The 25,187-nt window shown below is 42.0% G+C and overlaps 8 pseudogenes; 1 reads left to right on the top strand and 7 right to left on the bottom strand.

Annotated features, from left to right (window-relative positions):
- The first annotated feature begins 2,880 nt into the window (after positions 1–2,880).
- On the top strand, positions 2,881–3,028 carry LOC149514317 (5.8S ribosomal RNA; annotated as a pseudogene).
- A 5-nt stretch (positions 3,029–3,033) lies between these two features.
- On the bottom strand, positions 3,034–3,816 carry LOC149514316 (25S ribosomal RNA; annotated as a pseudogene; the record flags this gene model as incomplete).
- An 891-nt stretch (positions 3,817–4,707) lies between these two features.
- Positions 4,708–4,861, bottom strand: LOC149514315 (5.8S ribosomal RNA; annotated as a pseudogene).
- Positions 4,862–5,151: 290 nt separating this feature from the next.
- Positions 5,152–6,392, bottom strand: LOC149514314 (18S ribosomal RNA; annotated as a pseudogene).
- Positions 6,393–10,645: 4,253 nt separating this feature from the next.
- Positions 10,646–13,612, bottom strand: LOC149514313 (25S ribosomal RNA; annotated as a pseudogene).
- A 229-nt stretch (positions 13,613–13,841) lies between these two features.
- On the bottom strand, positions 13,842–13,997 carry LOC149514312 (5.8S ribosomal RNA; annotated as a pseudogene).
- A 3,204-nt stretch (positions 13,998–17,201) lies between these two features.
- Positions 17,202–18,559, bottom strand: LOC149514311 (25S ribosomal RNA; annotated as a pseudogene).
- Positions 18,560–22,654: 4,095 nt separating this feature from the next.
- On the bottom strand, positions 22,655–23,995 carry LOC149514310 (25S ribosomal RNA; annotated as a pseudogene).
- Between the last annotated feature and the right edge of the window lie 1,192 nt (positions 23,996–25,187).

The following is a 25,187-nucleotide window of genomic DNA, read 5'->3' as shown; positions in this document are numbered from 1 at the left end:
TCGTGATAAGAGGAGCTAGAGTTATCGAGAGAGCTAGAATTGGTTGGAAAGCTAGAGTTAGCATTACAGTAGGTTAGTTGACTTGTGTGTAGGCATCCTAGTGTGGTGTACGGGCATTATGGTGAGTTATGCAAATATCTTATTGTGAGTGCGAACATTAGGCTATGTGGTGCAAGCAGTTTGCTGCTTGGTGCAAACAACCTAGAAGGGCTATTGTGCTCGTGTGCTGGTGAAACACTTTTGGTGTGCTAGGTATAGGCATGCTAGTGTGTAGGATAGGTGCTTGACAAGGTGTTACTATGTGTTATGAGTGTGCTAGGCATGATGTGTAGTTATGCAGGCTAGTACCTAACTAAGAGGTTAGTGAGTTAAGCTAGTGTCTAGACTAGTGCCCAATAATGTGTGCTTTGCTAACAGATTAGTATGTTGGTTTGTGAGAACCAGAATCTGATCACTTGAGTGCCTATTAAAGTTGAGATAGTCCTTTGGTTTGTGCATTTGTGGTATAATAGTTTGTCTATTTTATGCCGTGGCATGGCTAGGGAAAATTAGATAGAGAGCCTAAGTGAGGTGCTCGAGGAGCACCCACGTACAAACTAATGGGGAAAAGCTTCAATAGGATTGTGCCGACAAGCACTCAATTAACGATGTGTAAGGAGGCCATTCTTTAGATGATAGATTGGTTCAAGGACATTAAAAGATCCTCAAATAAGGTAATGGAGAAGCTCATGCAGCGTAATGAGGCATTAGAGTCTATGGTGTCAACCTAGTGAGAGGAGTTAGCTAGGCTCAAGGTTTACCATGTTGCATTACGAACTGCCATGGTTGTTGGTACAGGCTTGGGACCAAGAGTGGAGGTGCCTAAGGATTTTAGTGATGGAGTAAAGCCATGGGTAAGGGGCAAGACACAAAGAAAAGGTGTGCATGAGTTGAGTTAGGCAAGAGTTGTTGTGAAATTGATTGCTCAAGTTGAGTGCACCAAGTTTCCAAGGTCAAAGGGAAATGAATAGAGTGAGGGAGACACCAATGGTAATTCTTTAGGGGAGGAAAGGGTAGTGGGGAAGCCCAAATTTGGTAAGGCTGATAGAGCCATCAGCAGGGCAAATGGCACTTGAGTTGCTATTTTTGTGTCGGTACACATTAGGTTAGGGAGTGCCTAAAGCTTTTAGCCATTAAATGGGTAGAGGGGTTGTCTAAAGGCAAGAGTGGCAGAGGGGCTGTCTAAAGGCAGATGGGCTATACAACACCAAAATGAGCCAAAAGAGGTATGACCAGGTGCTAGTTAAGACTACTAAGGGGTTAGGACCTCTCGAGGAGCTGATGAAGGGAAACTAGTGGCAGCAGAGTGCCATAGCATGAGTCCCATAATGTAGCCAAAGTTTTTACAAAAAAAGGTGTTGCAAGTAACTCATAGGAAGCACAAAAAGCATTGGCAATGTAGGCAGAAGGGACCATGGCAGCAAAGTGCTAAAAAACTTTAGATTGAAAGTAATAGAAGCTAGCAAAGTACATGTTCGAGTATAAGACTGAAATGTTAGAAAATTGGTATGCAGAGCAAGAGTTGGAATTGGACGTAAGGTGGGTGCATCATCCCTCTAGCAACAAGGGCATTGTTAGAATGATAGGGGAAAATGTCACAGTCTATAAGCTAGTCCAAGCTAAGGGGTTATCTTCAAGTTGGGTAGCAGTTTAAGTTCTAGCAAGATAAAGTCTGATAGCTAAGGGGATGAGGCTTTGAGGTGCACTAGAGGTCTAGGTCATGGGGAACTAGCCAGAACAATGAAACAGGTAGTGATCAAGATTTTAGATGCCCAAGAAAGGTGTTCAGGGTTGACAGGATTGAGCTAAGCCTAGGGATGAAGACTAGTGAGCATTGTGCAAGCACTTAATTGACCCAGGTAAGAGCACTGATGGTTAAGGTGTAGGCACACGGTCGGGCTTAGGTGTAGTTTTTCTTAGACATAGCCTTAGGAGATTTAGATTTAGGTGATTCTAGAAGGCCCAATGCTTAGTATGATTTTAACAAGTCAAATTAGGAAGTAGCACCAAATCCCTTAAAATTAAGAATTGTATCTTAGCTCTTAGAATCATGAGATTCAAACCAATGTAATCTCTAGAGATTTGGAATGTATCTTGGCACTAATCATAAGGGTCCCTCATTGTGCACACACCAGAACCATTGAGTAATAACATCCTTTCTCTTTTCTTAAACTTTTTATTATTTTTTTGCTAGCCTTTCTTCAAGCTTTGGCTATGCCCTCTCATTTTGCAATGTACTAGGTGGTGCCCCATAGTCTAGAATGTCTATGCACCATTTTTTATGTTAAGCTGATTTAGGATATAAAAGAGTCCATTCCCATGTCCTAGAGCCACTCGAGCCTGGAGCTTGAGTCTTGACTTATGACACCTACCCTTTACACACACCACTCATCACTTCTTTCGATTGAATGGTCCGATGAAATGTTTAGATCATGGTGATGTGGATAGTTTGCTGCCCGTGGTGTCACAAGAAGTCCAGTGAACCTTATCATTTAAAAGATGGAAAAGTCATAACAAGGTTTCTATAGGTGAACCTGTGGAAGGATCATTGTCAAAACAAGCTCAACCAATGATCCACGAATGCATTAATGAATCATCAAGGGGGCAAAGGTGCCTTCATGCCTCGAGCCCTTTCAGCATAAAGTGTGTGTGATGGTCACTTCATTTTGCCTCCTGGGCAGATGAAATGTATAGCATCATTGCCTACAGTTGAATAATGAACCCTTGGTGCAAATCACTCTAAGGAATCAGAATGAAAAAAAGCACATGTGCTATCACCATCCCATTTGGGGTGTATGCGTGGGTGGCACCATGGCTACTTTTTTCATGAAAAACCAAAATGACCCTTAACAATGGATAACTTGGCTCTCGAATCAATGAAGAATGTAGCAAAATGTGATACTTGGTGTGAATTGTAGAATGTTATGAATGGATAACATGGAATCTTTCCTTTCTTTAGCCTTCAAAGTTCTCATTTGAATATGTGCTACTATCACCAATATCAGCATCGATGACCACTTAGCTCAGGCTCATACCTTAGGTTTTATGATGATCACCATGCCTTCCTACTGACCGGGGCTGACTTTTCCTTGATGGTTGAGTTTGGGTCGCATGCTTAATCGCCATACATTTTTGGGACTAGTTGATTCAATAAGTGAGTTGTTACACACTTCTTAGTGGATTTTGACTTCCTTGACCACCATCTTACTATCTTAATTGACCAATCCCTTATAGGTTCTAGGTTAATGGATAGTTAGGCACCATAGTTGGGCTTTTGGTTCATCCTGCATCACCAGTTTTGCATACAAAAAATGGCCCACTTGGAGCTCTCGATTCCATGATGTAGCTTAATAAAATAGCTGTGCCATCCTACCTATTTAAAGTTTGAGAATAGGTAGAGGGTGTTGTGCCCTTGATGCCTCTAATCATTTACTTTACCCAATAGAACTTGCTAAGGGCTTTAACTATCCTAAGGGAAACTTCAGAGGGAATCAATTACTAGATAGTTCAATTAGTCTTTTGCCCTTATACCCAAGTCAAATGAATAATTTGCATGTTAGTATCACTGCGGGCCTCTACCATAGTTTTTTCTAGCTTTGCCCTGTTCAGGGATAGTTCACCATCATTCAGGTTCTGATAGGCATGCTCACATTTGAACCCTTTTCAGAAGATCAAGCTTGGTAGGTAATGTACCCATGAAAGATCTTGCCAATCAACTTCTTTGCACCTTACTGGTTTCCTAGCTTGTTGACTCATACACATGTCAGACTCTTTGGTTCGTGTTTCAAGATGGGTTGGATGAGAGCCCATAGGCTAACACTGGGAGCACACAGGTGCCGAGGCATATTGAGATGGTGCATTTTGTATTCCATGATCATGATGATGATGTCTTAATAGGCATATTAAAAGCCTTGGCTAGGGCCTCCACCATGACCCGCATCAATCCATGCCTCAAATCAATCAACGAACAGGCTCTCGTCATTCTACATCTAATCGAGGTGCATCATTGACCCCCATCTACTTCCTTCCAACAATTTCAACTACTCTGACTTTTTTTCAAAGTCTTTTTCATTTTCCATTTGTGGTACTTGTTTTTTATCCTCCTCTTGCCTATATTCAACTTTGGATGGAATTTATTGCCCAATATGTGTTATATTCCCAAACAACTTGACTTGTAGATAGTGCCCCATGGTGCGATAGGGTCCAGGCATAATGGGGTTCTCACCCTCTCTAGCACCCCCTTTCCAAGGGACTTGGGCCTGGTCCATTGCAAAGAACACCCCTCCAGACAACAATTTAGATGTCGGGGGTGCCTAATTCTTAAGCTAGGCTTTTCTTGGTTTTTTTGCCTTACTAGGGGAATCTTGGCAAATTTTTTTTCCTCCATTTATTGATATGATTAAACTTAATGGGTAATCCCACTTGACCTGGGGTCATGATGCAAGTATCAACCAAGTGATATAGGGGGTTCTAAAGGGTCTGGATGGACAATGTGCACATGTTATTAGAGATGAGGCATGCAATAAGCTTTACCACTGATGGTTATAATGCTATCATTGCCAGAAACTCACTTTTGGGCTAACCATGATAGACGAGATCATAAGAGGCCATCTTCTGCCCCCTCACCTAGAGCCTAATGGGCCAAAGGTTAGGGTGGGTGATAATGCGTGACACCCAAGCAGGTGTGCCCTCAGCCTAATGCCTTAAGGTGCAACATGCATTCAAAATTCGATGGTTCATGGGATTTTTCAATTCACACCAAAATTGCATTTTCCTATGTTTTTCATCGATGTGAGAGTTGGGATGTCTATTGTCGAGAGTCATTTTGGTTTTTCATGACAAAAGGAACCGCGGTGCTGCTTGTGCATGCATTGCAAATAGGATGGTGATGCCACACATGCTGTTTTTCATTTTGGTTCTTTGGTGCAATTTGTGCCTGGGATTTGTTATTTGGCTACAAGAGATGATGTTGATCATTTCATTTGCATGGGAGGTGGAACGAAGTGACCATTATGCACACTTAAGGCTAGAAAGGGCTCAGGGCATGGAGGCACCCTCACCCCCTTAGTGTTTCGTTAACCCATTGTGGGTTGTTCGTTTAGCTTGTTTCGACAATGATCTTTCTATAAGTTCACCTACAGAAACCTTGTTACAACTTTTCCTTTCTCTAAATGATAAAGTTAAGTGGACTTTTTGCAACATCATAGGTAGTGAACCATCCGCGTCACTGCGATGGGACCATTCAATTAGTAAAAGCGATAGGCAGTGTGTACAAAAGGTAAGGACATAGTTAACGCTAGTTGATGACTAGTGCTTGCTAGGAATTCCCCATTAAAGACCAACAATTACAATGATCTATCCCTAACATGAAGAAATTTCAAAGATTACCAAGCCCTATTGGCCAAGGTTATAGACTCATAGAATACATTAGTGTAGTGCATGTGTAGGCCAAAACATCTAAGGGCAATACAGACCTGTTATTACCTCAAACTTTATTGGCTTAAGTGGCCATAGTCCCTCTAAGAAGCTAGCCACAAAGGATCACCCCCAATAGCTAGTTAGTAGGCTAAAGTCTTGTTCGTTAATGAAATTAACAAGATAAATTGCTCCATCAACTAAGAATGATCATGCACCATCATGCATAGAGTCAAGAAAGAGCTCTTAGTCTGTCAATCTTTACTATGTTTGGACCTTGTAAGTTTCCTCATGTTGAGTCAAATTAAGCCACAAGCTCTACTTTTAGTGGTGCCTTTCCATCAATTCCTTTAAGTTTCAACCTTGCGACCGTGCTTCCTTAGAACCTAAACACTTTGATATCTCATAAGGTGTTGATAGAGTCCTAAAAGTAACATTCACCAATCCTTGGTCGGCATCATTTACGGTTGAGAATAAGATGGCATTTGATCATCTTTAAGCCTCCGACTTTTGTTATTGATTAATGAAAACATCTTTGGCAAATGCTTTCATAGTTGTTTGTCTTTCATAAATCCAAGAATTTCACCTCTACCTATGAAATACAAATGCCCCCGACTGTCCCTGTTAATCATTACTTTGATCCCAAAGGCCAACATAATAGGATCAAAGATGATGACTACATGGGGGAAATTGATGAAATTGATGGGTCAATAGTTTGATGTATTGAGCATGGAGCCTGTCAACATGCACAACTATATCACCACTCTTATGCCCATTATGTATAAATGACAACATCCATGCACATTGATCCATAACCCACCCAATCAATTACTTGATGAGAAAGTGAACGAAATGACACACTAGGCCATGCCACAACTGCTTGGCATGGGAAAAACACAAGCAAGGGCCATGAGACTGCCCTTACCATCCAATAAACAATAATGGCATGACACTACCAATGCTTGGTTTGGTCAGAACTGTACATGCAAACTCTACTATCATCACCCCAAAGGTTTTTGCCTAATTCAAGGACTTGTTCTTGGGGTCTTAGGTAGCATTGACAGCATGCACGGGCTTAGCCATGCCATGGCATTTTTGGGGTCAATAAGAAGGGACCACAAGACTAGCAAATACTTAAGAAACTTGGCTAAACCATGCTCATGACCATAGTTACTGCTTGCACCACCTTAAATAACCATTGCTCAATTTAAAACTTGGTATAGGGATGTAAAGTAGGATCAACCATAGGCACAGGCTTTAGCTTGGCTTTTTTAAGTGTATGCTAACTAGTTCAAGCCATGGGCTCTTACGGGCCACTAGAGCAACCAGTCTCTAGACATAATGGCTAGAAGGCATGCACGGCTTTGATTTTGCGTAAAAGACATTGTTGTGGATGTAAACAATGAGAGGCCTATGACGCACACCTATTCCTCTTATGGGGGGAGAGGGGGTGCCCAAACAACCAACCTCTAAAAAGCATAAGAGATTTTACAGATGTGTTAGTAGTAGACATTAAAGTGTATGAACTGGGGACATATTTTTCAAATGAGCATATCACATACCAAGGGTCCACAGGTGCTGGTGGTGGTCAAGGCATATGCTTGCACCAAGGCCCAGTAGGTGCTGATGGTGTTTGAGGTAACTACTCATAATATGGGCTATCTTCTTTTGATGCTAATTAAGGCATGTGCCTATAGCAAGGGCTAGCATGTGCCAATGGTAGTGAGGTAAGTGCCTATACTAAAGGCCAGCTTATACCAATGGTGGTCGAGGTAAGTGCCCTTACCAAAAGGCAACTTGTGTTGACGATGGTCGAGGGCTTGGCTAAAATTCAATTATGGGCTATGGTGCACAAATTGGGCTCAAGCATGTATTGGTGTGGCATTTTTTTACTTAGGGCACCATCATCAAAGCATTGTCGAATAACCTGATCAGAGGCATCAGGGGTTTCGATGATTATGGAAGGGGATTAGGGGGTGTGCACACATGATATGCAATGGGTGTTAGCCCTTGGTCCTTATATTGGCCCTCTATCCCCCAAGCAACCTTTACTACTTACACCTCTTTAAAGAGCAAAAGAGCTTTTATAGGTTTGTAGCTAATAGCCATTCAAGTGTTTACAATAGGGACACTTTTTTTAAATGGCCATAAAATTTCTACACTTTGATATTTTAGCTAAAGTTTTTTGTGGATGCCAACAAAAATACAAGGATCACGTATACCAAATTTGGGGCTAAAACTCCTTTTAAAAAGTTTAAAAAAATCCTGAACTATGAAAAATTCTAAAAATCATGAAAAATAGAAAATGAGTCATCTTGCCATGAAACATCTTACAAATGCTTAGGGGATCACTATATGAATTTACAAGCCATAAAAATGGCATTGGCATGGCAAAAATATGAAGATGTGCCTAAACCCACCTATTGCCTGGTCGTGGTGTGCATGGTGCATGGCCCAAGCCTAAAATAGCCTTACACGGTGTGTGACTTAGCATGTACTAATGGTGTTAAAGGAAACTACCCACACAAAAGGGCTAGCATGTGCTGAGACCAAGAGCCAACATGTCTCGATGGTGGTTAAGGCATGTGTATGTGTCATGGTCCACATATTGGTCCAAGTTGATTTTTTTCAAGTTAAGAAAATGTTTTGGTTCTAGGGGGATGGGGTCCGACAGCCAAGAGGACCAGGCCTTGAGGCCTACTGGAGACCAAGGTCATAGGGAGCTAGCCTAAAACAATGGTATTGGCAATAATCAAGGCTTGAGAGGCTCAGGTATGGTGTTAAGGTTTAGCAAAATTAAGCTAGGTACGGGCATTGGTGAATGCTTATATAAATTTACAAGCCATAAAAATGGCATTAGCATGGTAGAAATTTGAAGATGAGCCTAAACCCACCTACTGCCCGATCGTGGTATGTATGTTATGTGGCTTCGACCCAGGATACCTTTGCATGATGCGTGGTCTAGCATGTGCCAATGCTATTTGATGGAATTGCTCACACAAAGGGCTAGCATGTATTGATAGTGGTTGAAACATGTACCAAGAACAAGGGCTAACATGTCCTGATAGTGGTCAAGGTAAGTGTATGCGTCATAATCTGCATGTTAGTCTAAGTTTAGAGGTTTTTTCGAGTCAATGAGCAATTACGGTTCTAGGGAAACACGATTCAACAACCAGTAAGACCAGGCCTTGAGGCCCGTTGAGGCCCGCTGAGGCCCATGTCATGGGGAACTAGCCTAGAATAGTGTGGTATTGGCAGTGATCAACACTCCAAACGCTTAGGCATAGTGTTTTGGTCTGATAGAATTGAGCCAGCCCCAAGTGTAGGCACTAGTGAACACTTATATGAATTTACAAGCTAGAAAAATGGCATTAGCATGGAAAAAATAAGAAGATATGCTTAAACCCACCTACTACCCGATCATGGTGTGCATGGTGTGTGGGCTAGGCCTAGGATACCCATGCGTAATGCACAGCTTAGCATGTGCCAATGGTGTTTGAGGAAACTGCCCACACAAAGGGCCAGTATGTACCAATGGTGGTCGAAGTATGTGTTGAGACCAAAGGCCAACATGTCTCAATGGTGGTTGAGGCAAGTGCATTTGTCATGGTTTTTATGCTAGTTTAGGCCCAGGCATTCTTTCTAAGTTAAGAAGTAGTTTTGGTTCTAACGAGATAGGGTCTGATAGCCAAAAAGACTAAGCTTGAGGCCTACTAGAAGCTCAAGTCCTGGGGAATTGGCTCAAAACACTGGTATGGGTAGTGATCAAGTCTTCAAAAGCTCAGGCACAGTGTTGAGGTTAGACATAATTGATCCAGGCTCAGGTGTGGGCACTAGTAAGCACTTATATGAATTTACAAGCCACAAAAATGCCACTTGCAAAGCAGAAATATAAAGATGTGCTTAAACACACCTACTACCTAATTATGGTATGCATGGTATGTGACTTAGTCCTAGGATACCCTTGCATGGTGTGTGGCCTCACATGTGCTAATGGTGTTCATGGGAGCTACCAGTACAAAGGGCCAACATGTGCCAATGGTGGTTAAAGCATGTGTTGAGACCAAGGGCCAACATGCCTTAATGGTGGTTGAGGCATATGCATGTATCATAGTCTACAAACTAGTTCAGGCCTAGGGTTTTTCTCTGAGTTGAGGAAGAGTTCTAGTTTTAGCAGGACAAGGTTTAAAAGTTATGAGGACTAGGCCTTGAGGCCTACTATAGGCCCAGGTCATAAGAAACTAGCCCAGAATAATGTATAGGCAGTGATCAAGACTCCAAAGGCTTAAGCACGGTGTTCAAGTTTGGTAGAATTAAGCCAAGCCCAAGTACGAGAGTTGGTGATGATGCACGGGCACATGGTCAAACCCAAGTGTGAGCATTGATAATCGAGGTGTGAGTGCATGATGATATACATGTGGAGGCATGCTTAAACACAGTCTTGGAAGGATCAAATTTGTAGGCTTTTAGAAGGCCCAGTATAGTAGCACGATCTTTAACAAGCTAGAATTATGATGAGTAGTTGAGTTTTGTAGGTTGACTTAAGCACATAGAGTCAATTCCTTGTCTAAGGTTGCATGGAGTTTGGCTAAAGACCAGAGCCCATGACACATGGACCAAGTGTTATTTCATGCCAATGGCAATAAAGGGGCAGACAAGTGCCTTGGGTTGGAGGGTCATGGTACACATGCTACACCAAGTGTCAGCATTTGCCAAAGAGGTGTTTGAGGTAACAACTCACACCATGGGCTCACTTATGTTGATAGTGGTCAAGGTAAATGCTCACTCAAATGTCACCAGCATCTGGTAATCGTGTCCAAGGCAACATCCTACATGAAACGATTAGCATCTACTGATGGTTTTCAAGGCAAGAACTAGCTAGCATTTGCCAATGGTGTTGGATGCAATTACCTACATAACAATCGAGGGCCTGGTGTAATCGATGGCATTCGAGGCAACAACTTACACTAAGGGCAGCATATGCCAATAGAGGTCAAGGCAAGTGTTCTCACCGAGGGTGAGCCATCTCTAAAACAAATACTGAGGACATTTGGTTGCCATTTACTTGGATGCCTGAGGGAGGGATGTCATCATCCAACTGAATTAGTTGCAATGGGGAACACGATTCATCCAAATGGCTATGGTGTAAAAAATTGAAGTGAGAAGGCTTCAGAAGGTGTGGAAAGGGATGGTGAATCAAAGTGACAAAGGGTAGAATCTTAGTGGATTATGGTAGTAAGGCCAGTTTGCCACTTATAATACCTCATTGCATATTTAAGTCATCTATAAAAGATTTTACCTACTGCTCAGTGAGAATTAAGCTCCAAGGAGGCTTACATGGCTTGTCCACCGTAGGGGCTGCACCTACGACATGTGCCCTTGGGGGCCTGCAGGTCAAAAATTAGGTGATGGGCACGTGCATTGCTTTTTGCTGGGATTCTAACTTAAAGGCGTTCAGTCATAATCCAATGCATGGTAGCTTCATGCTACTGGCTTTTCAACCAAGTGTGATGACCAATTGTGTGAATTAATGATTCTTCTCGTACTAGGTTGAATTACTATTGTGATGCTACCATTAGTAAGGTAAAACTAACTTGTCTCATGACGGTCTAAACTACACTCACGTTCCTTATTGGTGGGTGAACAATCCAATACCTGGTGGATTCTACTTCATAATGATAGAAAGAGCCGACATCAAAGGATTAAAAAGCAACATCACTATGAATGCTTGGCTACCACAAGCTAGTTATCCCTATGGTAACTTTTTTGACACCTCTAGCTTTAAATTTCAAAGGTCTAAAGGATCGATAGGCCATGCTTTCATGGTTCGTATTCATATTGGAAATCAGAATCAAATGAGGTTTTACCCTTTTGTTCCATATGAGATTTTTGTTCTCATTGAGCTCATTGTAGGACACATGCATTATCTTTTAACAGATGTGCTAGCCTAGCCAAACTCCCTACCTAGCAATGTCTTTTGCTAGATTGATCGACCAATGCTAGCCTTGGGTCTAAAAGAAAGGGTCATGCCCTACCTCTGATTCATAGAATAAGTAAAATAATGTTAAAAGTAGTGGTATTTCAATTTCACCTGATGGCTCTAGCTTATCCTACACCTCTCAAGTCATTTCACAAAGTCAGACTAAATTTAAGCTTAATAGGGTCTTCTTTCCTTATTGATTCTGCCAAGTTCATTCCTTTGGATATGGTTTTGCTAGATAGTAGATAAGGTAACAAAAATCTTGTTAATCCATTCATGCGTGTCAATAATTATATGACGAGGCATTTGGCTACCTTAAGAGAGTCATAGTTATTCCCATCATTTGCCTGCACTTGGTTGAATTTCCTCACTTTGGCATTTAAAGCATTAGGTAAAAATTGCATTATGTGAGTATTTGGAGGGATCGTCGCAATGCTTTGTTTTAATTAAATAGTCGGATTCCTATTGTTTGTACCAGTTTTGAGTGACTATTCATCACCTGAGGAAGGCTTTTAATCAAGTCATTCCCAGTTCGTACATTGATCGACAAGTGGCAACCTCCTCTTATTGCGAAAGTAGCTTGAGTAGTGCACTAGCAGTTGATGGGTTCAAGACTGGGGCTCTTATGCCCAGCCCTCAGAGCTAATCCTTTTCTCAAGGTTATGGATCCATTTTACTGACTATCTTTGCCTACATTATTCCATCAACCAAAGGCTATTCACTTTAGAGACCTGATGTGGTTATAAGTATGATTGAGTGTGGACAACACTTAGTCCTTTGAATTTTCAAGGGTTATTGGGACTGCACGAGACACAACTAGACGTACGGTACTTTTTTGGTTGCTAAACCCTACCTCTGGTTGAGCCATTGCTAAGGTAGGTAGGTCATTAAACAAAAAGGATAACTCTTCTTAAAGCCCCCACCAATGTCTTTGGATTCCTTATTATTGCTATCAGCTGTCATGCTTTGGTTTAAGATTTTTAACTTAATTTCCTTTTGAAGCTCACACTAGACATGCTGTCAAATGAGCTTCCCCTATCTCTTAGGATTGACTAACTCTTGTACAAGTGTTGTTTACATGGAACCTATCCCCATTTTGGCCTTTAAAATTCTCATTCGAATATTTGCTACTACCATTAAGATATACACTGATGGCCATTCTGCTGGGGTTTACGCATGAGTTTTGTGATGATTGTTGCATCCTCCTACTCATTAGGGCCTAGCCTTTGCCCTGATTACCAAGTATGGGTTACACATTTAAGTGCCATCCATTTTTGGGGCTAGTTGATTTGGCAAGTGAGTTGTTACCCATTCCTTAGTGGATTTTGATTTCCATGATTGCCTCGTATAAGTGTAGTTCACCATCTTTTGGGTCCTAACAAGCATGCTCATACACGAACCCTTCTCATAAGATCAAAGTCGATTGGTGGTGCTCTTGTAAAAGATCCCACCATCAGCTTCCTTGCATCTTATGAGTTTCCTAGCCTGTTGATTGGTACACATGTCAAACTCTTTGGTCTATGTTTCAAGATGGGTCGGATGGGGAGCCCACAAGTCGATGATGAAAGCACACGAGTGTCAAGGCATGCCGAGATGGTGTTTGCTATGTTCTATGATCATGACGATGATATCTCTATGGGCATATCAAAAGCCTAGGCTTTGGTTGTTGCCATGACTCATGTCAATCCATGCCCTAAGCAGATTGGTGGATTGGCTCTCACCATTCCATATCCAACTAAGGCTCATCATTGACCCCCATCCACTTCCCTCCTAACAATTTCAAGCACTCTTTAACTCTCTTTTCAAAGTCTTTTCTTCTTTCCCTCGTAGTGCTTGTTCGCTATCAGTCTCTTACCTGTATTTACCTTGGATGGAATTTATCGCCTGATTGGGGCTATATTCCCAAAACCTGACTTGTAAATAGTGCCTTGTGGTGTGACAAGGTCTAAGCACAACAGGGCTCTTACCCTTTTTGGCACCTCTTTCTAGGGGACTTAGGCCTCGTCCACCACTGAGGATGCTTGTCTAGACTATAATTTGGATGCTGGGGGTGCTCGATTCTCAAGCTAGGCTTTCTTTGATTTGTTCATTGTTACTAGGGGAATCTTGGCAAGCTTCTTTTTCTTTGCTTATTGATATGCTTAAACTCAATAGGTAATCCTACCTGACCTAGGGTCATGATGTGAGTATTGATCATGCGATGCGAGGGTTTTGATGGAGTCTGAATAGGCAATGAGCACACGTCACCGGAGATAAAGCATTTAGTGAGGTTTACCATTGACGATCATGGCGCTATCATTGTAGGGGACTCATTTTTGGGCTACCACGATCAACAAGATCATAGATGGCCATCTTCTACCTCATTAACTAGAGCTTGATAGGTAAGGGCTTGGGGGGTGATGATGCATGACACCCAAGCTAGCATCCCTTTGATTTAGTGGCTTAAGGCATACCTTACTTGCAAGGACTCGATGGTTCACGGGATTCTACATTTCACACCAAGCATCGCATTATGCTATGTTCTTTATCGATGTGAAAGTTGAGATATTCATTACTAAGAGTCATTTTGGTTTTTCACAACAAAAAGAGCCATGGTGCCGTCAATGCATGCATCACGAATAGGATGGTGACAGCACGTGTGCTTTTTTTCATTCTGGTTCCTTAGAGGGATTCCTAAAATGGGTCTTTATTCAGTAATGAGCAATGATGCTGATAATTTCATTCACTCAAAAGGCAAAATTAAGTGACTGTCTTGCACACCTGGGGCCAAAAGGGGCTTGGGGCACGAAAGAACCCTTGCCCCCTTGGTGTGTCATTAATACATTCGTGGGTCATTCATTGAGCTGGTTTTGACAATGATTCTTCTGTAGGTTCACCTATAAAAACCTTGTTATAACTTTTCCTTCCTTTAAATGATAAGGTTTAGTGGACTTCTTGTGTCATCATAGGCAGTGAACCATCCACGCTGTCACAATCCAAACACTTCATCGTTGAAGCATCATCAAAGAACCTGACCAATGGCATTTAGTGTTTCGATGATTGGGGAAGGGAGTGGGGGTGTGTACATATGATGTATGATGGGTGTTGGTCTTTGGCCCTTATATTGGCCCCTATCCCCTAGGCAACCTCAACTACTCACACCTCCTTAAAAAGCATAAGAGCTTTTATAGGTTTGCAGAAGTAGCCATTCAAATGTTTAAAATAGGGATGCTTTTTTCAAATCGCCATAAAATCTTCTACAATTTGAGTTTTTAGTTGATTTTTTTTATGGATGCCAACAAAAATACAGGGATCACATATACCAAATTTAAGGCTAAAACACCTTCTAAAAAAATTTAAAAAAATCTTGAATCACAAAATATTTTGAAAATCATGGAAAATAGAATACAAGTCTTCTTGCCATGAAACTTCACATGAAGGCTTAGGGGACCGTTATATGAATTTACAAGCCATAAAAATGGCACTGCATGGTAGAAATATAAGGATGTGCCCAAACCCACCTACTACCTAGTTATGGTGCACATGGTGCCCAGTTCGGGCCTTGGTACCCTTGCGTGGTGTATGACCTAATAGGTATAGATGATGTTCAAGGGAACTATCCACACAAAGGGCCAACATGTACTGAGACCAAGGGCCAACATGTCTTGATGGTGGTCAAGGCATGTGTATATGTTATGGTCCGCATGCTGGATCAAGCCTAAGGGTTTTCTTTTGAGTTGATGAGCATTTTCAGTTCTTGGGGGATAGGGTCTGACAGTTAGGGGGCCAGGCCTTGAGGCCTACTGAAGGCCCAGGTCATGGAGAACTAGCCTATAATAGTGGTATTGGTAGTGATCAACACTCAAGAGGCTTAGACACAGTGCTCAGGTTCAACAAAATTAAGCCAACTTTAGGTGCAGGCACTAGTGAGCACTTATATGAATTTACAAGCCATAAAATGGCATTAGAATGGTAGAAATATGAAGATGTTCTTGAACCCACCTACTACCTGATCATAGTGCACATTGTGCATGGCCTGGGACCAAGAGACCTTTGTATGGTACATAGCCTAGTATGTGCTAAGGGTGTTCGAGGGAACTACTCGTGAAAAAGGCTAGCATGTACCGATAGTGGTTAAAGCATTTGCTGAGACCAAGGGCCAACATGTCCTAATGGTGGTCGAAGCTTATGCATGTGTCATGGTTTTCATGCTAGTTAAGGCCTAGGGGTTCTCTTTGATTTGAAAAGCAATTTTGGTTTTAGTGGGATAGGGTTTGACAACCAAAGGGACTAGGCCTTGAGGCATACTGGAGGCTCAGGTCATGGGGAACTAGCCTAGAATAATGGTATGGATAGTGGTCAAGACTCTAAAGGCTTAGGCATGGTGTTCAAGTCTGACGTAATTGACCCAGGCCTAGGTATGGGCGTTGGTGAGCACTTATATGAATTTACAAGCCATAAAAATGCCAATGGCATGACAAAAATATTAAGGTGTGCCAAAACCTTCCTACTGCCTGGTCATGGTATGCATGGTATGCAGCCCAAGCCTATGATAGCATTGTGTGGTGTGTGACCAAGCATGTGTCGATGGTGTTTGAGGGAACTTTCTGTATAAAAGGCCATCATGTGCCAATGGTGGTCGAAGGATGACCAAGGGCCAGCATGCTTAGATGGTGGTTAAGGCATTTACATGTATCACGATTTGTAAGTTGGTTAAGGCCTAAAAGTTCTTTCTTAGTCAAAGAGCAATTCCAGTTTTAGCGAGATAAGGTCTAATAGCCATGGGATTAGGACATGAGGCCTACTATAGGCTAAAGTCACTAGGAACTAGCCTAGAATAGTGGTATGGATAGTGATAAAGACTCCAGAGGCTTAGTCATGGTGTTTAGGTATGGTAGAATTGAGCTAGGCCCAGGTGTGGGCACTGGTGAGTGATGTATAGGCACACAATCAAAGCCAAATGTAGGTATTGATGATAGAGGTGTGGGTGCACAGTCAGACCTAGGTGTGGGCATGCCTAAAAACATTTTTAGAAGGATTAGATTTATGGGCTTTTAGAATGCCTAATACTATAGCACAATCTTTGACAAGACAGAATTATGATGAGCACTTGAGTTTTATAGGCTGACTTAGGCACACGGAGTCGATCTCTTATCCAAGGCCGCACAAAGTTTGGCTTAGGATCAAAGCCCATGACACATGCACTAATTATCATTTCATGCCAATGGTGATCGAGAGGTGATAAGTGCCTTGGGTGGGAGGGTCACAATACACATACTTCACCAAGTGTCAACATTTGTCCAAGAGGTGTTCGAAGTAACCACTTACACCAAGGGCCCTCTTTTACTAATAGTGGTCAAGGCTAGTGCCTACTCAAACATTGCCAGTATCTAGCGATGGTGTCTAAGGTAACATCTAGCATGAAGGGGTTAGAATCAGCTAATGATGTTCAAGGCAAAAATGGGTAAGCATTTGCTGATAGTGTTAGACATGATTGTCTGTACAGCAATTGAAGGCTAGATGTGGTTGATGGCATTCGAGACAACAACCTATATCGGGGGCCAGCATGTGTCAATGGAGATTGAGGCAAGTGCGTACAACAAAGGTGAGCTGTCCCTATAACAAATACCCAAGGCATTTGGTTGCCATTTACTTGGACACCTAAATGAGGGATGTCATTGCCTGATCGAATGGGTTGCAATAGGGAACACAATTCATCTTTAACCCCATAGGAGTATGCTGTAAAAAAATGAAGTGAGAAGGCTTTAGTGGGTGCAGAGGGAGGGACAAATCAAAGTAACAAACGGATGAATCTTAGTGGATCATGGTAGCAAGGCCACTCTACCACTAACAATACCCTATTGCATATTTAAGTCATATGTAAAAGATTTTACCTGTCACTTGGTGGGAATTGAGCTCTAAGAGGCTCAGATGGCTTGTCTACCATGAGGGCTACACCTATGACACGTGCCTTTGGGGGTCATGGACCTTTACTATGGGTTGGCAATTAGGCGACGGGTGCATGCATTGCTTCTAGTCGTAATTCTAACTTAGAGGCATTCAGTTATAATCTAGCACATGGTAGCTTAGCACCATTGGCTTTTCAATAAAGTGCGATGACCAATAACATGAATCAATAATTCCTTTCATACTAGGTTGAATTACTATTGCAATGCTACCATCAGTAGGGTAAAACTAACCTATCTCATGATGGTCTAAACCCAACTCATGTTCCCTATTGATGGGTAAACAATCCAACACTTGGTGAATTCTGCTTCATAATGATAGGAAGAGCCGACATCAGAAGATAAAAAAGCAACATCGCTATGAATGCTTAGCTGCCACTATCCACTTATCCTTTGGTAACTTTTCTAACACCTCTAGCTTCAAATTTTAAAGGTCTAAAGGATTGATCAGGCTTTCATGCTTCGTATTCATATTGGAAATCAAAATCAAACAGGCTTTTACCCTTTTATTCTACATGAGATTTCTATTCTCGTTAAGCACATCTTAGGACACCTGCGTTGTCCTTTAACAGATGTGCCACCCTAGCCAAACTCCCCACCTGACAATGTCTTTTGCCTGGATTGATCGACTGAGGCCAGCCTTGGGTCTAAAAAAAGGGATCGTGGCTCACTTCTGATTCATAAAATAAGTAAAATAACATTAAAAGTAATGGTATTTCAATTTTGCCTTATGGTTTCCACTTATCCTACACCTTTCAAGTTAATTCATAAAGTTAGACTAGAGTAAAGCTCAACAAGGTCTTCTTTCCCTTTTGATTTCACTATGCTTGTCCCCCTAGTTGTCATTTCATTGGATAGTAGACAGTGATAGTAGGAATCTCATTAATCCGATCATGCATGTCACTAATTAGATGGCGAGGCATTTGGCTACCTTAAAAGAGTCATAGTTACCCTTGTCGCACTTGGTTGAATTTCTTCACTTTGACATTTAGAGCATTGGGCAAAAATCACATAATGGCTGAAAGCTTTGGGCATTCCCCGACTCTATGTGGACTGGCATAAAAATAGTAACTCAAGGCCCCTTTGCCCATAGTGGTGGCTCTAAAGGCCCTATGAAATCTAGGCTTCCTGTAGCCTTTTCCTCCCCTAAGGAATTACCACCAGTGTCTCCTCTACTCTGGCCTTTCCCCTTTGACCTTGGAGACTTGGTGCACTCAACCTAAGCAATCAATTCAGCAGCAACTTTAGCCCAACTTGACTCCTACATACCTATTCATTGCAACTTGACCTTTACCCATAGCTTTACTCCATCCATGAAATGCTTAGGCATCTCCACTCTCAGTCCTAAGCTTACACCAACAACCACGGTAGCTCATAATATAGCATGGTCAACCTTTAGCCTGGCTAGCTCCTTCTGTAAGGTTGACACCATGGACTCCAATGCCTCATTATGCTGAATGAGATTCTCCATTGCCTTATTCAAAGATTCCTCAACATATTTGAACCAATCTATTATCTATAGAATAGCCCCCTATTTAGTTTTCCCTAGCCATACCATAGCCCAAAACACATAAATTGTTAAACCACAAATGCACAAAACAAAGGATTACCTTAACTCTAGTAGGCACTTAAGTGATCTAGTTCTAGCTCCCACAAACCAACACACCAATTTGTTAGCATGGCACACTAGTATAGCACACACTATTAGGCTGTAGTTTGTACATTTGCTTAACACACCAACCTCTAAGTTTGGCACCAGTCTGCATACCCACACACCCACACAGCACGCCTAGCACACCTACAGCATATAGCAACACTTTGTCAAGCACTTGTCCTATATTCTAGCATGGTTGTACCTAGCACATCAGGAACATTTCAATAGCACACGAGCACAGCAGCCATTCTAGGATGCTCGCACCTAGTAGCAAACTACCTGCACCACACAATCTAATGTCTACACACATAGTAAGATGTTTGCATAACTCACTACAATGCCTACACACCACACTAAGATGCCCTCACGTAAGTCCTTTAACCTGTATCAATGACAACTTTGGCTTCCTAGCCAACTCTAGCTCCTCTTGTCATGAGCAAGGATCTATTACACACTCCAAACCAAGGCTTTGGTCACCACTTCTAGTTTGATCTAGGCTTTAATACCCTATGGTATTTGGTTTTATCACCTACTCCTAGCTCTCCTAAACTAGGCTTTGATACCACTTGTCATAGGTTGAGACTCAAACTCTAAGCTTACGCAGCTCTAGGACATGGGAATAGACTCTTCCATGTCCCAGATCAGCCTAACACAAGAAAAGGTGCACGAACACTTTAGACTATAAGGCTTGGCCACCTAGTGCACTATAAAAAGAAAGGGCATAGCAAGTGCTTGAAGAAAGGCTAAAGGAATAATAAAAAGTTTAAGGCAAGAGTAAATATGTTATTATGTAATGGTTCTAGTGTGTGTACAACAAGAGTGGGGAACTCTTTATTTATAGTTGAGTCTCACTTACAATCAGTGCCAAGATACATTCCCAAACTTTAGGGATTACACAAGTTTGAATCCCATAATACTTGAAGCTAAGATACAATTCCTGATTTTAGAAGATTTGGTGTTGCTGCACAATCTGACTTGCTAAAATCATGCTAAGCATCAGGCCTTCTAGAAACCCTCAAATCTTATCCTCCTAGGGTTATGTTCAGGCTTGCCTAGACCTAGCTCGACCATGCACCTACACCTTGACCATTAATGCTCTCGCTTGGGTCTGATTGGGTGCCCACGTAATGCTTACCAGTGCCCACTCTTGGGCCTGGCTCAATCCTACCAAACCTAAACACTTTTCTTGGGCCTCTGAAGCCTTGATCATTGCCTGCCCTATTATTTTGGGCTAGTTCCCTATGACTTGGATCTCTAGTACACGTTAGGGCCTAGTCCCCTTGACTGTCAAACCATGTTCCGCTAGAACTTAAACTATTACCACCTTGGAGAGAACCCCTAAGCCTAGACAAACTTGCAAATCATGACACTTGAACCCACCTATTACTCGATTGTGGTACATATGGTGCACAACCCAAGCCAAGGTTACCCTCGCGTGGTGTACAGCCCAGCATATGTCAATGGTGTTCAAGGAAACTACCCATACAAAGGGCCAACATGTGCCGAGACCAAAGGCCAACATGTCTTGATGGTAGTCGAGCATGTGCATGTGTCACGATTTGAATGCTGGTCTAAGACCAGGGGTTCTCTTTGAGTCAAGGAATAGTTTTGGTCCAAGAGGGCCAGGGCTTGATAACTAGGGGGACCAAGCAATGAAGCTTACTAGAGGCCTAGGTGATGGGGAACTAGCCTAGAATAGTGGTATTGGTAGTGATCAAGACTCGAGAGGCTCAGGCACAATGCTCAGGTTTGGTAAAATTGAGCCAACCCTAAGTACGGGTGTTGGTGAGTGCTTTTATGAATTTACAAGCCATAAAAATGGCCTTGGCATGCCAGAAATATGAAGACATACCTAAACCTACCTACTACCTGATCGTGGTGCGCATGGTATGCTACTCGAGCTTAGGATATCCTTACGTGGTGCATGGCCTACCATGTGCTAATGGTCTTCAAGGGAACTACCCACCTAAAGGGCCATCACATGTCGATGATGGTTGAAGCATGTGCTAAAAGCAAGGGCTACATGTCTCAATGGTGGTCGAGGCATGTCCATATGTCACGGTCCGCATGTTGGTCTAGGCCCAAGTGTTCTTTTTGAGTCGAATAGTTTTGATTCTGGTAAAATAGGGTCCAGCAGCTAGGGGGACTAGGCCTTGAGGCCTACTAGAGGCTCAGGACATGCAAAACTATCCTAAAATTGTGGTATGAGAAGTGATCAAGTCTCCAAAGGCTCAGGCACAGTATTTAGGTTCAACATAATTGATCCAGGCCTAGGTGCAAGCATTGATGAGCACTTATATGAATTTACAAGCTGTAGAAATACCACTAGCATGGTAGAAATATGAAGATATGCCTGAACCCACCTACTACCCACTCGTGGTGTGCATGGTAAGTGGCCTAAGCCTAGGATACCCTCGCATGGTGCATGGCCCAGATTGTGCCAATGGTGTTTAAGGGAACTGCTTGTATAAAGGGCCAGCATGTGTCGATGGTGGTCGAAGCATGTTCTAAGACCAAGGGCCAACATGCCCCAATGGTGGTCAAGGTGTGTGCATGTATCATAGTTCACAAGTTAGTCAAGGCCTAGGGATTCTATCTAAGTCAAAGAGCATTTCTAGTTCTTGTAGGATAGGGTTAGATAGCCAAGGGGACTAGGCCCAAGTCATGGGGAACTAGCCTAGAATAGTGGTATGGGTAGTGATCAAGACTCTAGAGGCTCAGGCATGGTATTCAAGTTTGGTAGAATTGAGCCAAGACCAAGTGTGGGCATTAGTGAGTGATGCGCGGGCACATGTCAGACCCAGGTACAAGCACTGATGATCAAGGTGTAAGTGCACGGTCAAACCTAGGTGCAAGAACACCTGAACACAATCATGGGAAAATATATTTGTGGGCTTTTAGAAGGCCCAGTATTATAGCATAATCTTTGACAAGCTAGAATGATGAGCACTTGAGTTTTATAGGTTGACTTAGGCACATAGAGTTAATTTCTTGTCTAAAGCTGCACAAAGTTTGACTTAAGACTAGAGCCCATAACACATGCATCGAGCATCATTTCATGCCAATGGTGATTGAAAAGCAGACAAATGCCTTAGATGGGAGGGTCATGGTACACATGCCACACCAAGTGTTAGCATTTGGCAAAAAGGTGTCTAAGGCAACAATCTATACTAAGGGCCTAATTGTGTTGACTATGGTTAAGGCAAGTGCCTACTTACACATTGCCAACATTTAGCAATGGTGTTTGAGGCAACATCCCAAATGAAGGGGTCAACATCTACTCAATGCAAAAAGGGGCTAACATATACTAATGGTGTTGGATGTGATTATCTACATAGCAACCGAGGTATGCGGTTGATGGCATTCAAGGTAACAACCCACACCGGAGGCTAGCATGTGCCAATGGAGATCAAGTCAAGTGCCCACACCAAGGGCAAACCTATCCCTATAACAAATGCTAAGGACATTTGGTTGCCATTGACTTGGACACCTGAGGGAGAGATGTCATCGCCCGATCGAATTGGTTGCAATGGGGAATACCATTCATCCCCAACCTTAGAGGGGTGTAATGTAAAAAAAAATGAAGTGACAGGGCTTCGGTGGGTGCGAGATGAGAGGGATGAATCAAAGTGACAAAGGGCTGAATCTTAGTAGATTATGGCAACAGGGCCACTCTGCCACTTACAATACCCCATCACACATTTAAGTTGTATACAAAGCATTCTACTTATCACTCGATGGGAATTAAGCTGCAAGAAGGCTCACGTAACTTTTTCTCTTGGGGGTTGCACCTACAATATGTGCCCTTAGGGCCATGGGCCCCTACTACTGGTTGGCTATTGGGTGGCAGGTGCGTGGGTCATTTATAGCCTAGATTTTAGCTAAAAGGCATTCAGTCATAATCTAGCACATGGTAGCTCTGTGCCACTAGCTTTTCTACCAAGTACGATGACCAATTGTGCAAATCAATGGTTTCTCTCATACTAGGTTGAATTACTATTATGACATTGCCATTAGTAGGGTAATAGTAACTTGTCTCATGATGGTTTAAGCCCAGCTTATGTTCCTTATTGGTGAGTGAACAATCCAACACTTGGTGTATTTTTCTTCATAATGATGGGAAGAGCTAACATCGAACGATAAAAAAGTAACATCACTATGAATGCTTGGCTGCCACAAGCCAGTAATCCCTGTGGTATCCTTTCTAACACCATTAGCTTCAAATTTTAAAGGTCTAAAGGATCGATAGGCCACACTTTCATGATTCATATTCATACTAGAAATCAAAATCAAATGAACTTCTACCTTTTTGTTCCACACTAGATTTCTATTCTCGTTGAGCTCATCTTAGGACACTTGCATTATCTTTTAACAGATGTGCCACCTCTGCCAAACTCCCTACCTAATAATGTCTTCCACCTGGATCAACTAATCAAGGTTGGCCTTGGGTCCAAAAGAAAGGGTCGTGCCCCATCTCGGATTCATGAAATAAGTAAAATATCATTAAAATTAGTGGTATTTCAATTTTGCTCGAGGGTTTCCACTTATCTTACACCTCTTAAGTCAACTTACAAAGTTGAAGTAGAGTAAAGCTCAATAAGGTCTTTTTTCCCCATTGATTCCATCAAGCCCATTCCCTTGGCTGTGGTTTCAGTAGATAGAAGATAAGGATAGTGGGAATCTCGTTAATCCATTCATGCATGTCACTAATTAGATGATAAGGCATTTGGTTACATTAAAAGAGTCATAGTTACTCCTACTATTTATCTATGCTTGGTTGAATTTCTTCAATTTAACATTTAGAACTCTACATAGAAATCACATTGTGTGAGTATCCATAGGGACCATCACAATGCCAAGTTAGCACATAGTTGAAATTTTCAATTAGCATGCAATTGGGTACTGTAGCCAAGCTTTTGGTTCATCTTGCATTGCTAGTTCTGCTTACCAAAAATATCCCATGCTAATGTATACAAGCATAGGCCTATTTTGAGCACTCTAATTTCTTCAAAGTAACAATGCTTGAGAAACAACCCAGCCAGTTAAGGCTAGGAGTGCATCATCGATAGTAAGGACGAGTAGACTGGTGCTTACTATGAGGTAGTTTGGATGAACCAACCTTAGTTCTAACAACGAGCTTTTTAATTGTAACAACTTAAATATATGTAGTTGGAGTTGGAATTACTGTGGCTATTGGCACCAGACTTACCCTCTAATGGAATCTCATTAAGAGATTTAGATTGTACTCATTCCAATTACCAGACTCTATATTGTTATTTATTGTCACTACCTCCCTATGTCAGGATTGGATAATTTGCATGCCAATTGCTTTCCTTGGATGTAGTAGCCATTTCTCAAGCTCTTTCTCCAAAATTGAACCCTAATTCTCTATCACCCATCACTACCATAGTAGGCCACTATCTTACCATTGAAAGTTGATAGGGTAAATATTTGAATGATACGTCATCGGCACAAAGGTCATGTGATCCATTGAGTTATCATGAATCATCAGAGGAATGGGTAAAGCCTACATCAACATTTTATCTAATAAATGTGTCCCTTCCAAAAGTAAGGGTTTGTTGCATGTATTAGCTCTAGAATCACTACAGTTATTTGAATAGTAGATACCATCAAACAAACTATTACTAATTTAATGAGCCATTCATAGTTTCACAGTCTGAATTAGTTTATACTTACACATGCATGGCTTAATCTTTGAGACAAGCATATAAGTATTGGTAGGATCACCGGGTAGCATTCCTTAAAGACATTAGCACTACATGGGCCTCAATACACTGACTGAGAGACAAAGAGAGCCAACATAGAGCACAAGCATTATGCATATCTAGCATGTAAAATGCATAGCATCATACAAACAAGAGCCAAGGGCTCATGCCTACAAAATGTTTTGCATCTGAGAGCACGATCAAACACCAGTGCCCAATGCCCTTGTGAGGGTTTAGGTGGCACACTTAGGACACGGGGCACAATTGAGGTCAGACCCATAGCCTTTAAGGATAAGAGGCATATGAGGGATGGCAAGACATCTGGTTTCCATTAATTTAGGTAAACAGTACAGGATCCTGATAGCACCCTAGGGTATGATGACCACATGTGGGAGATTGAAGAGGATGATAGGCCAATAGTTCAATAC

This window comes from Durio zibethinus, chromosome 16 (genome assembly GCF_047325235.1).
Source record: "Durio zibethinus cultivar Kanyao isolate XHJ-2024 chromosome 16, ASM4732523v1, whole genome shotgun sequence".
NCBI classification, from domain to species: domain Eukaryota; kingdom Viridiplantae; phylum Streptophyta; class Magnoliopsida; order Malvales; family Malvaceae; genus Durio; species Durio zibethinus.
Note: the sequence above shows the minus strand (reverse complement) of the source record. Positions and strands in the feature narration are given on the sequence as shown.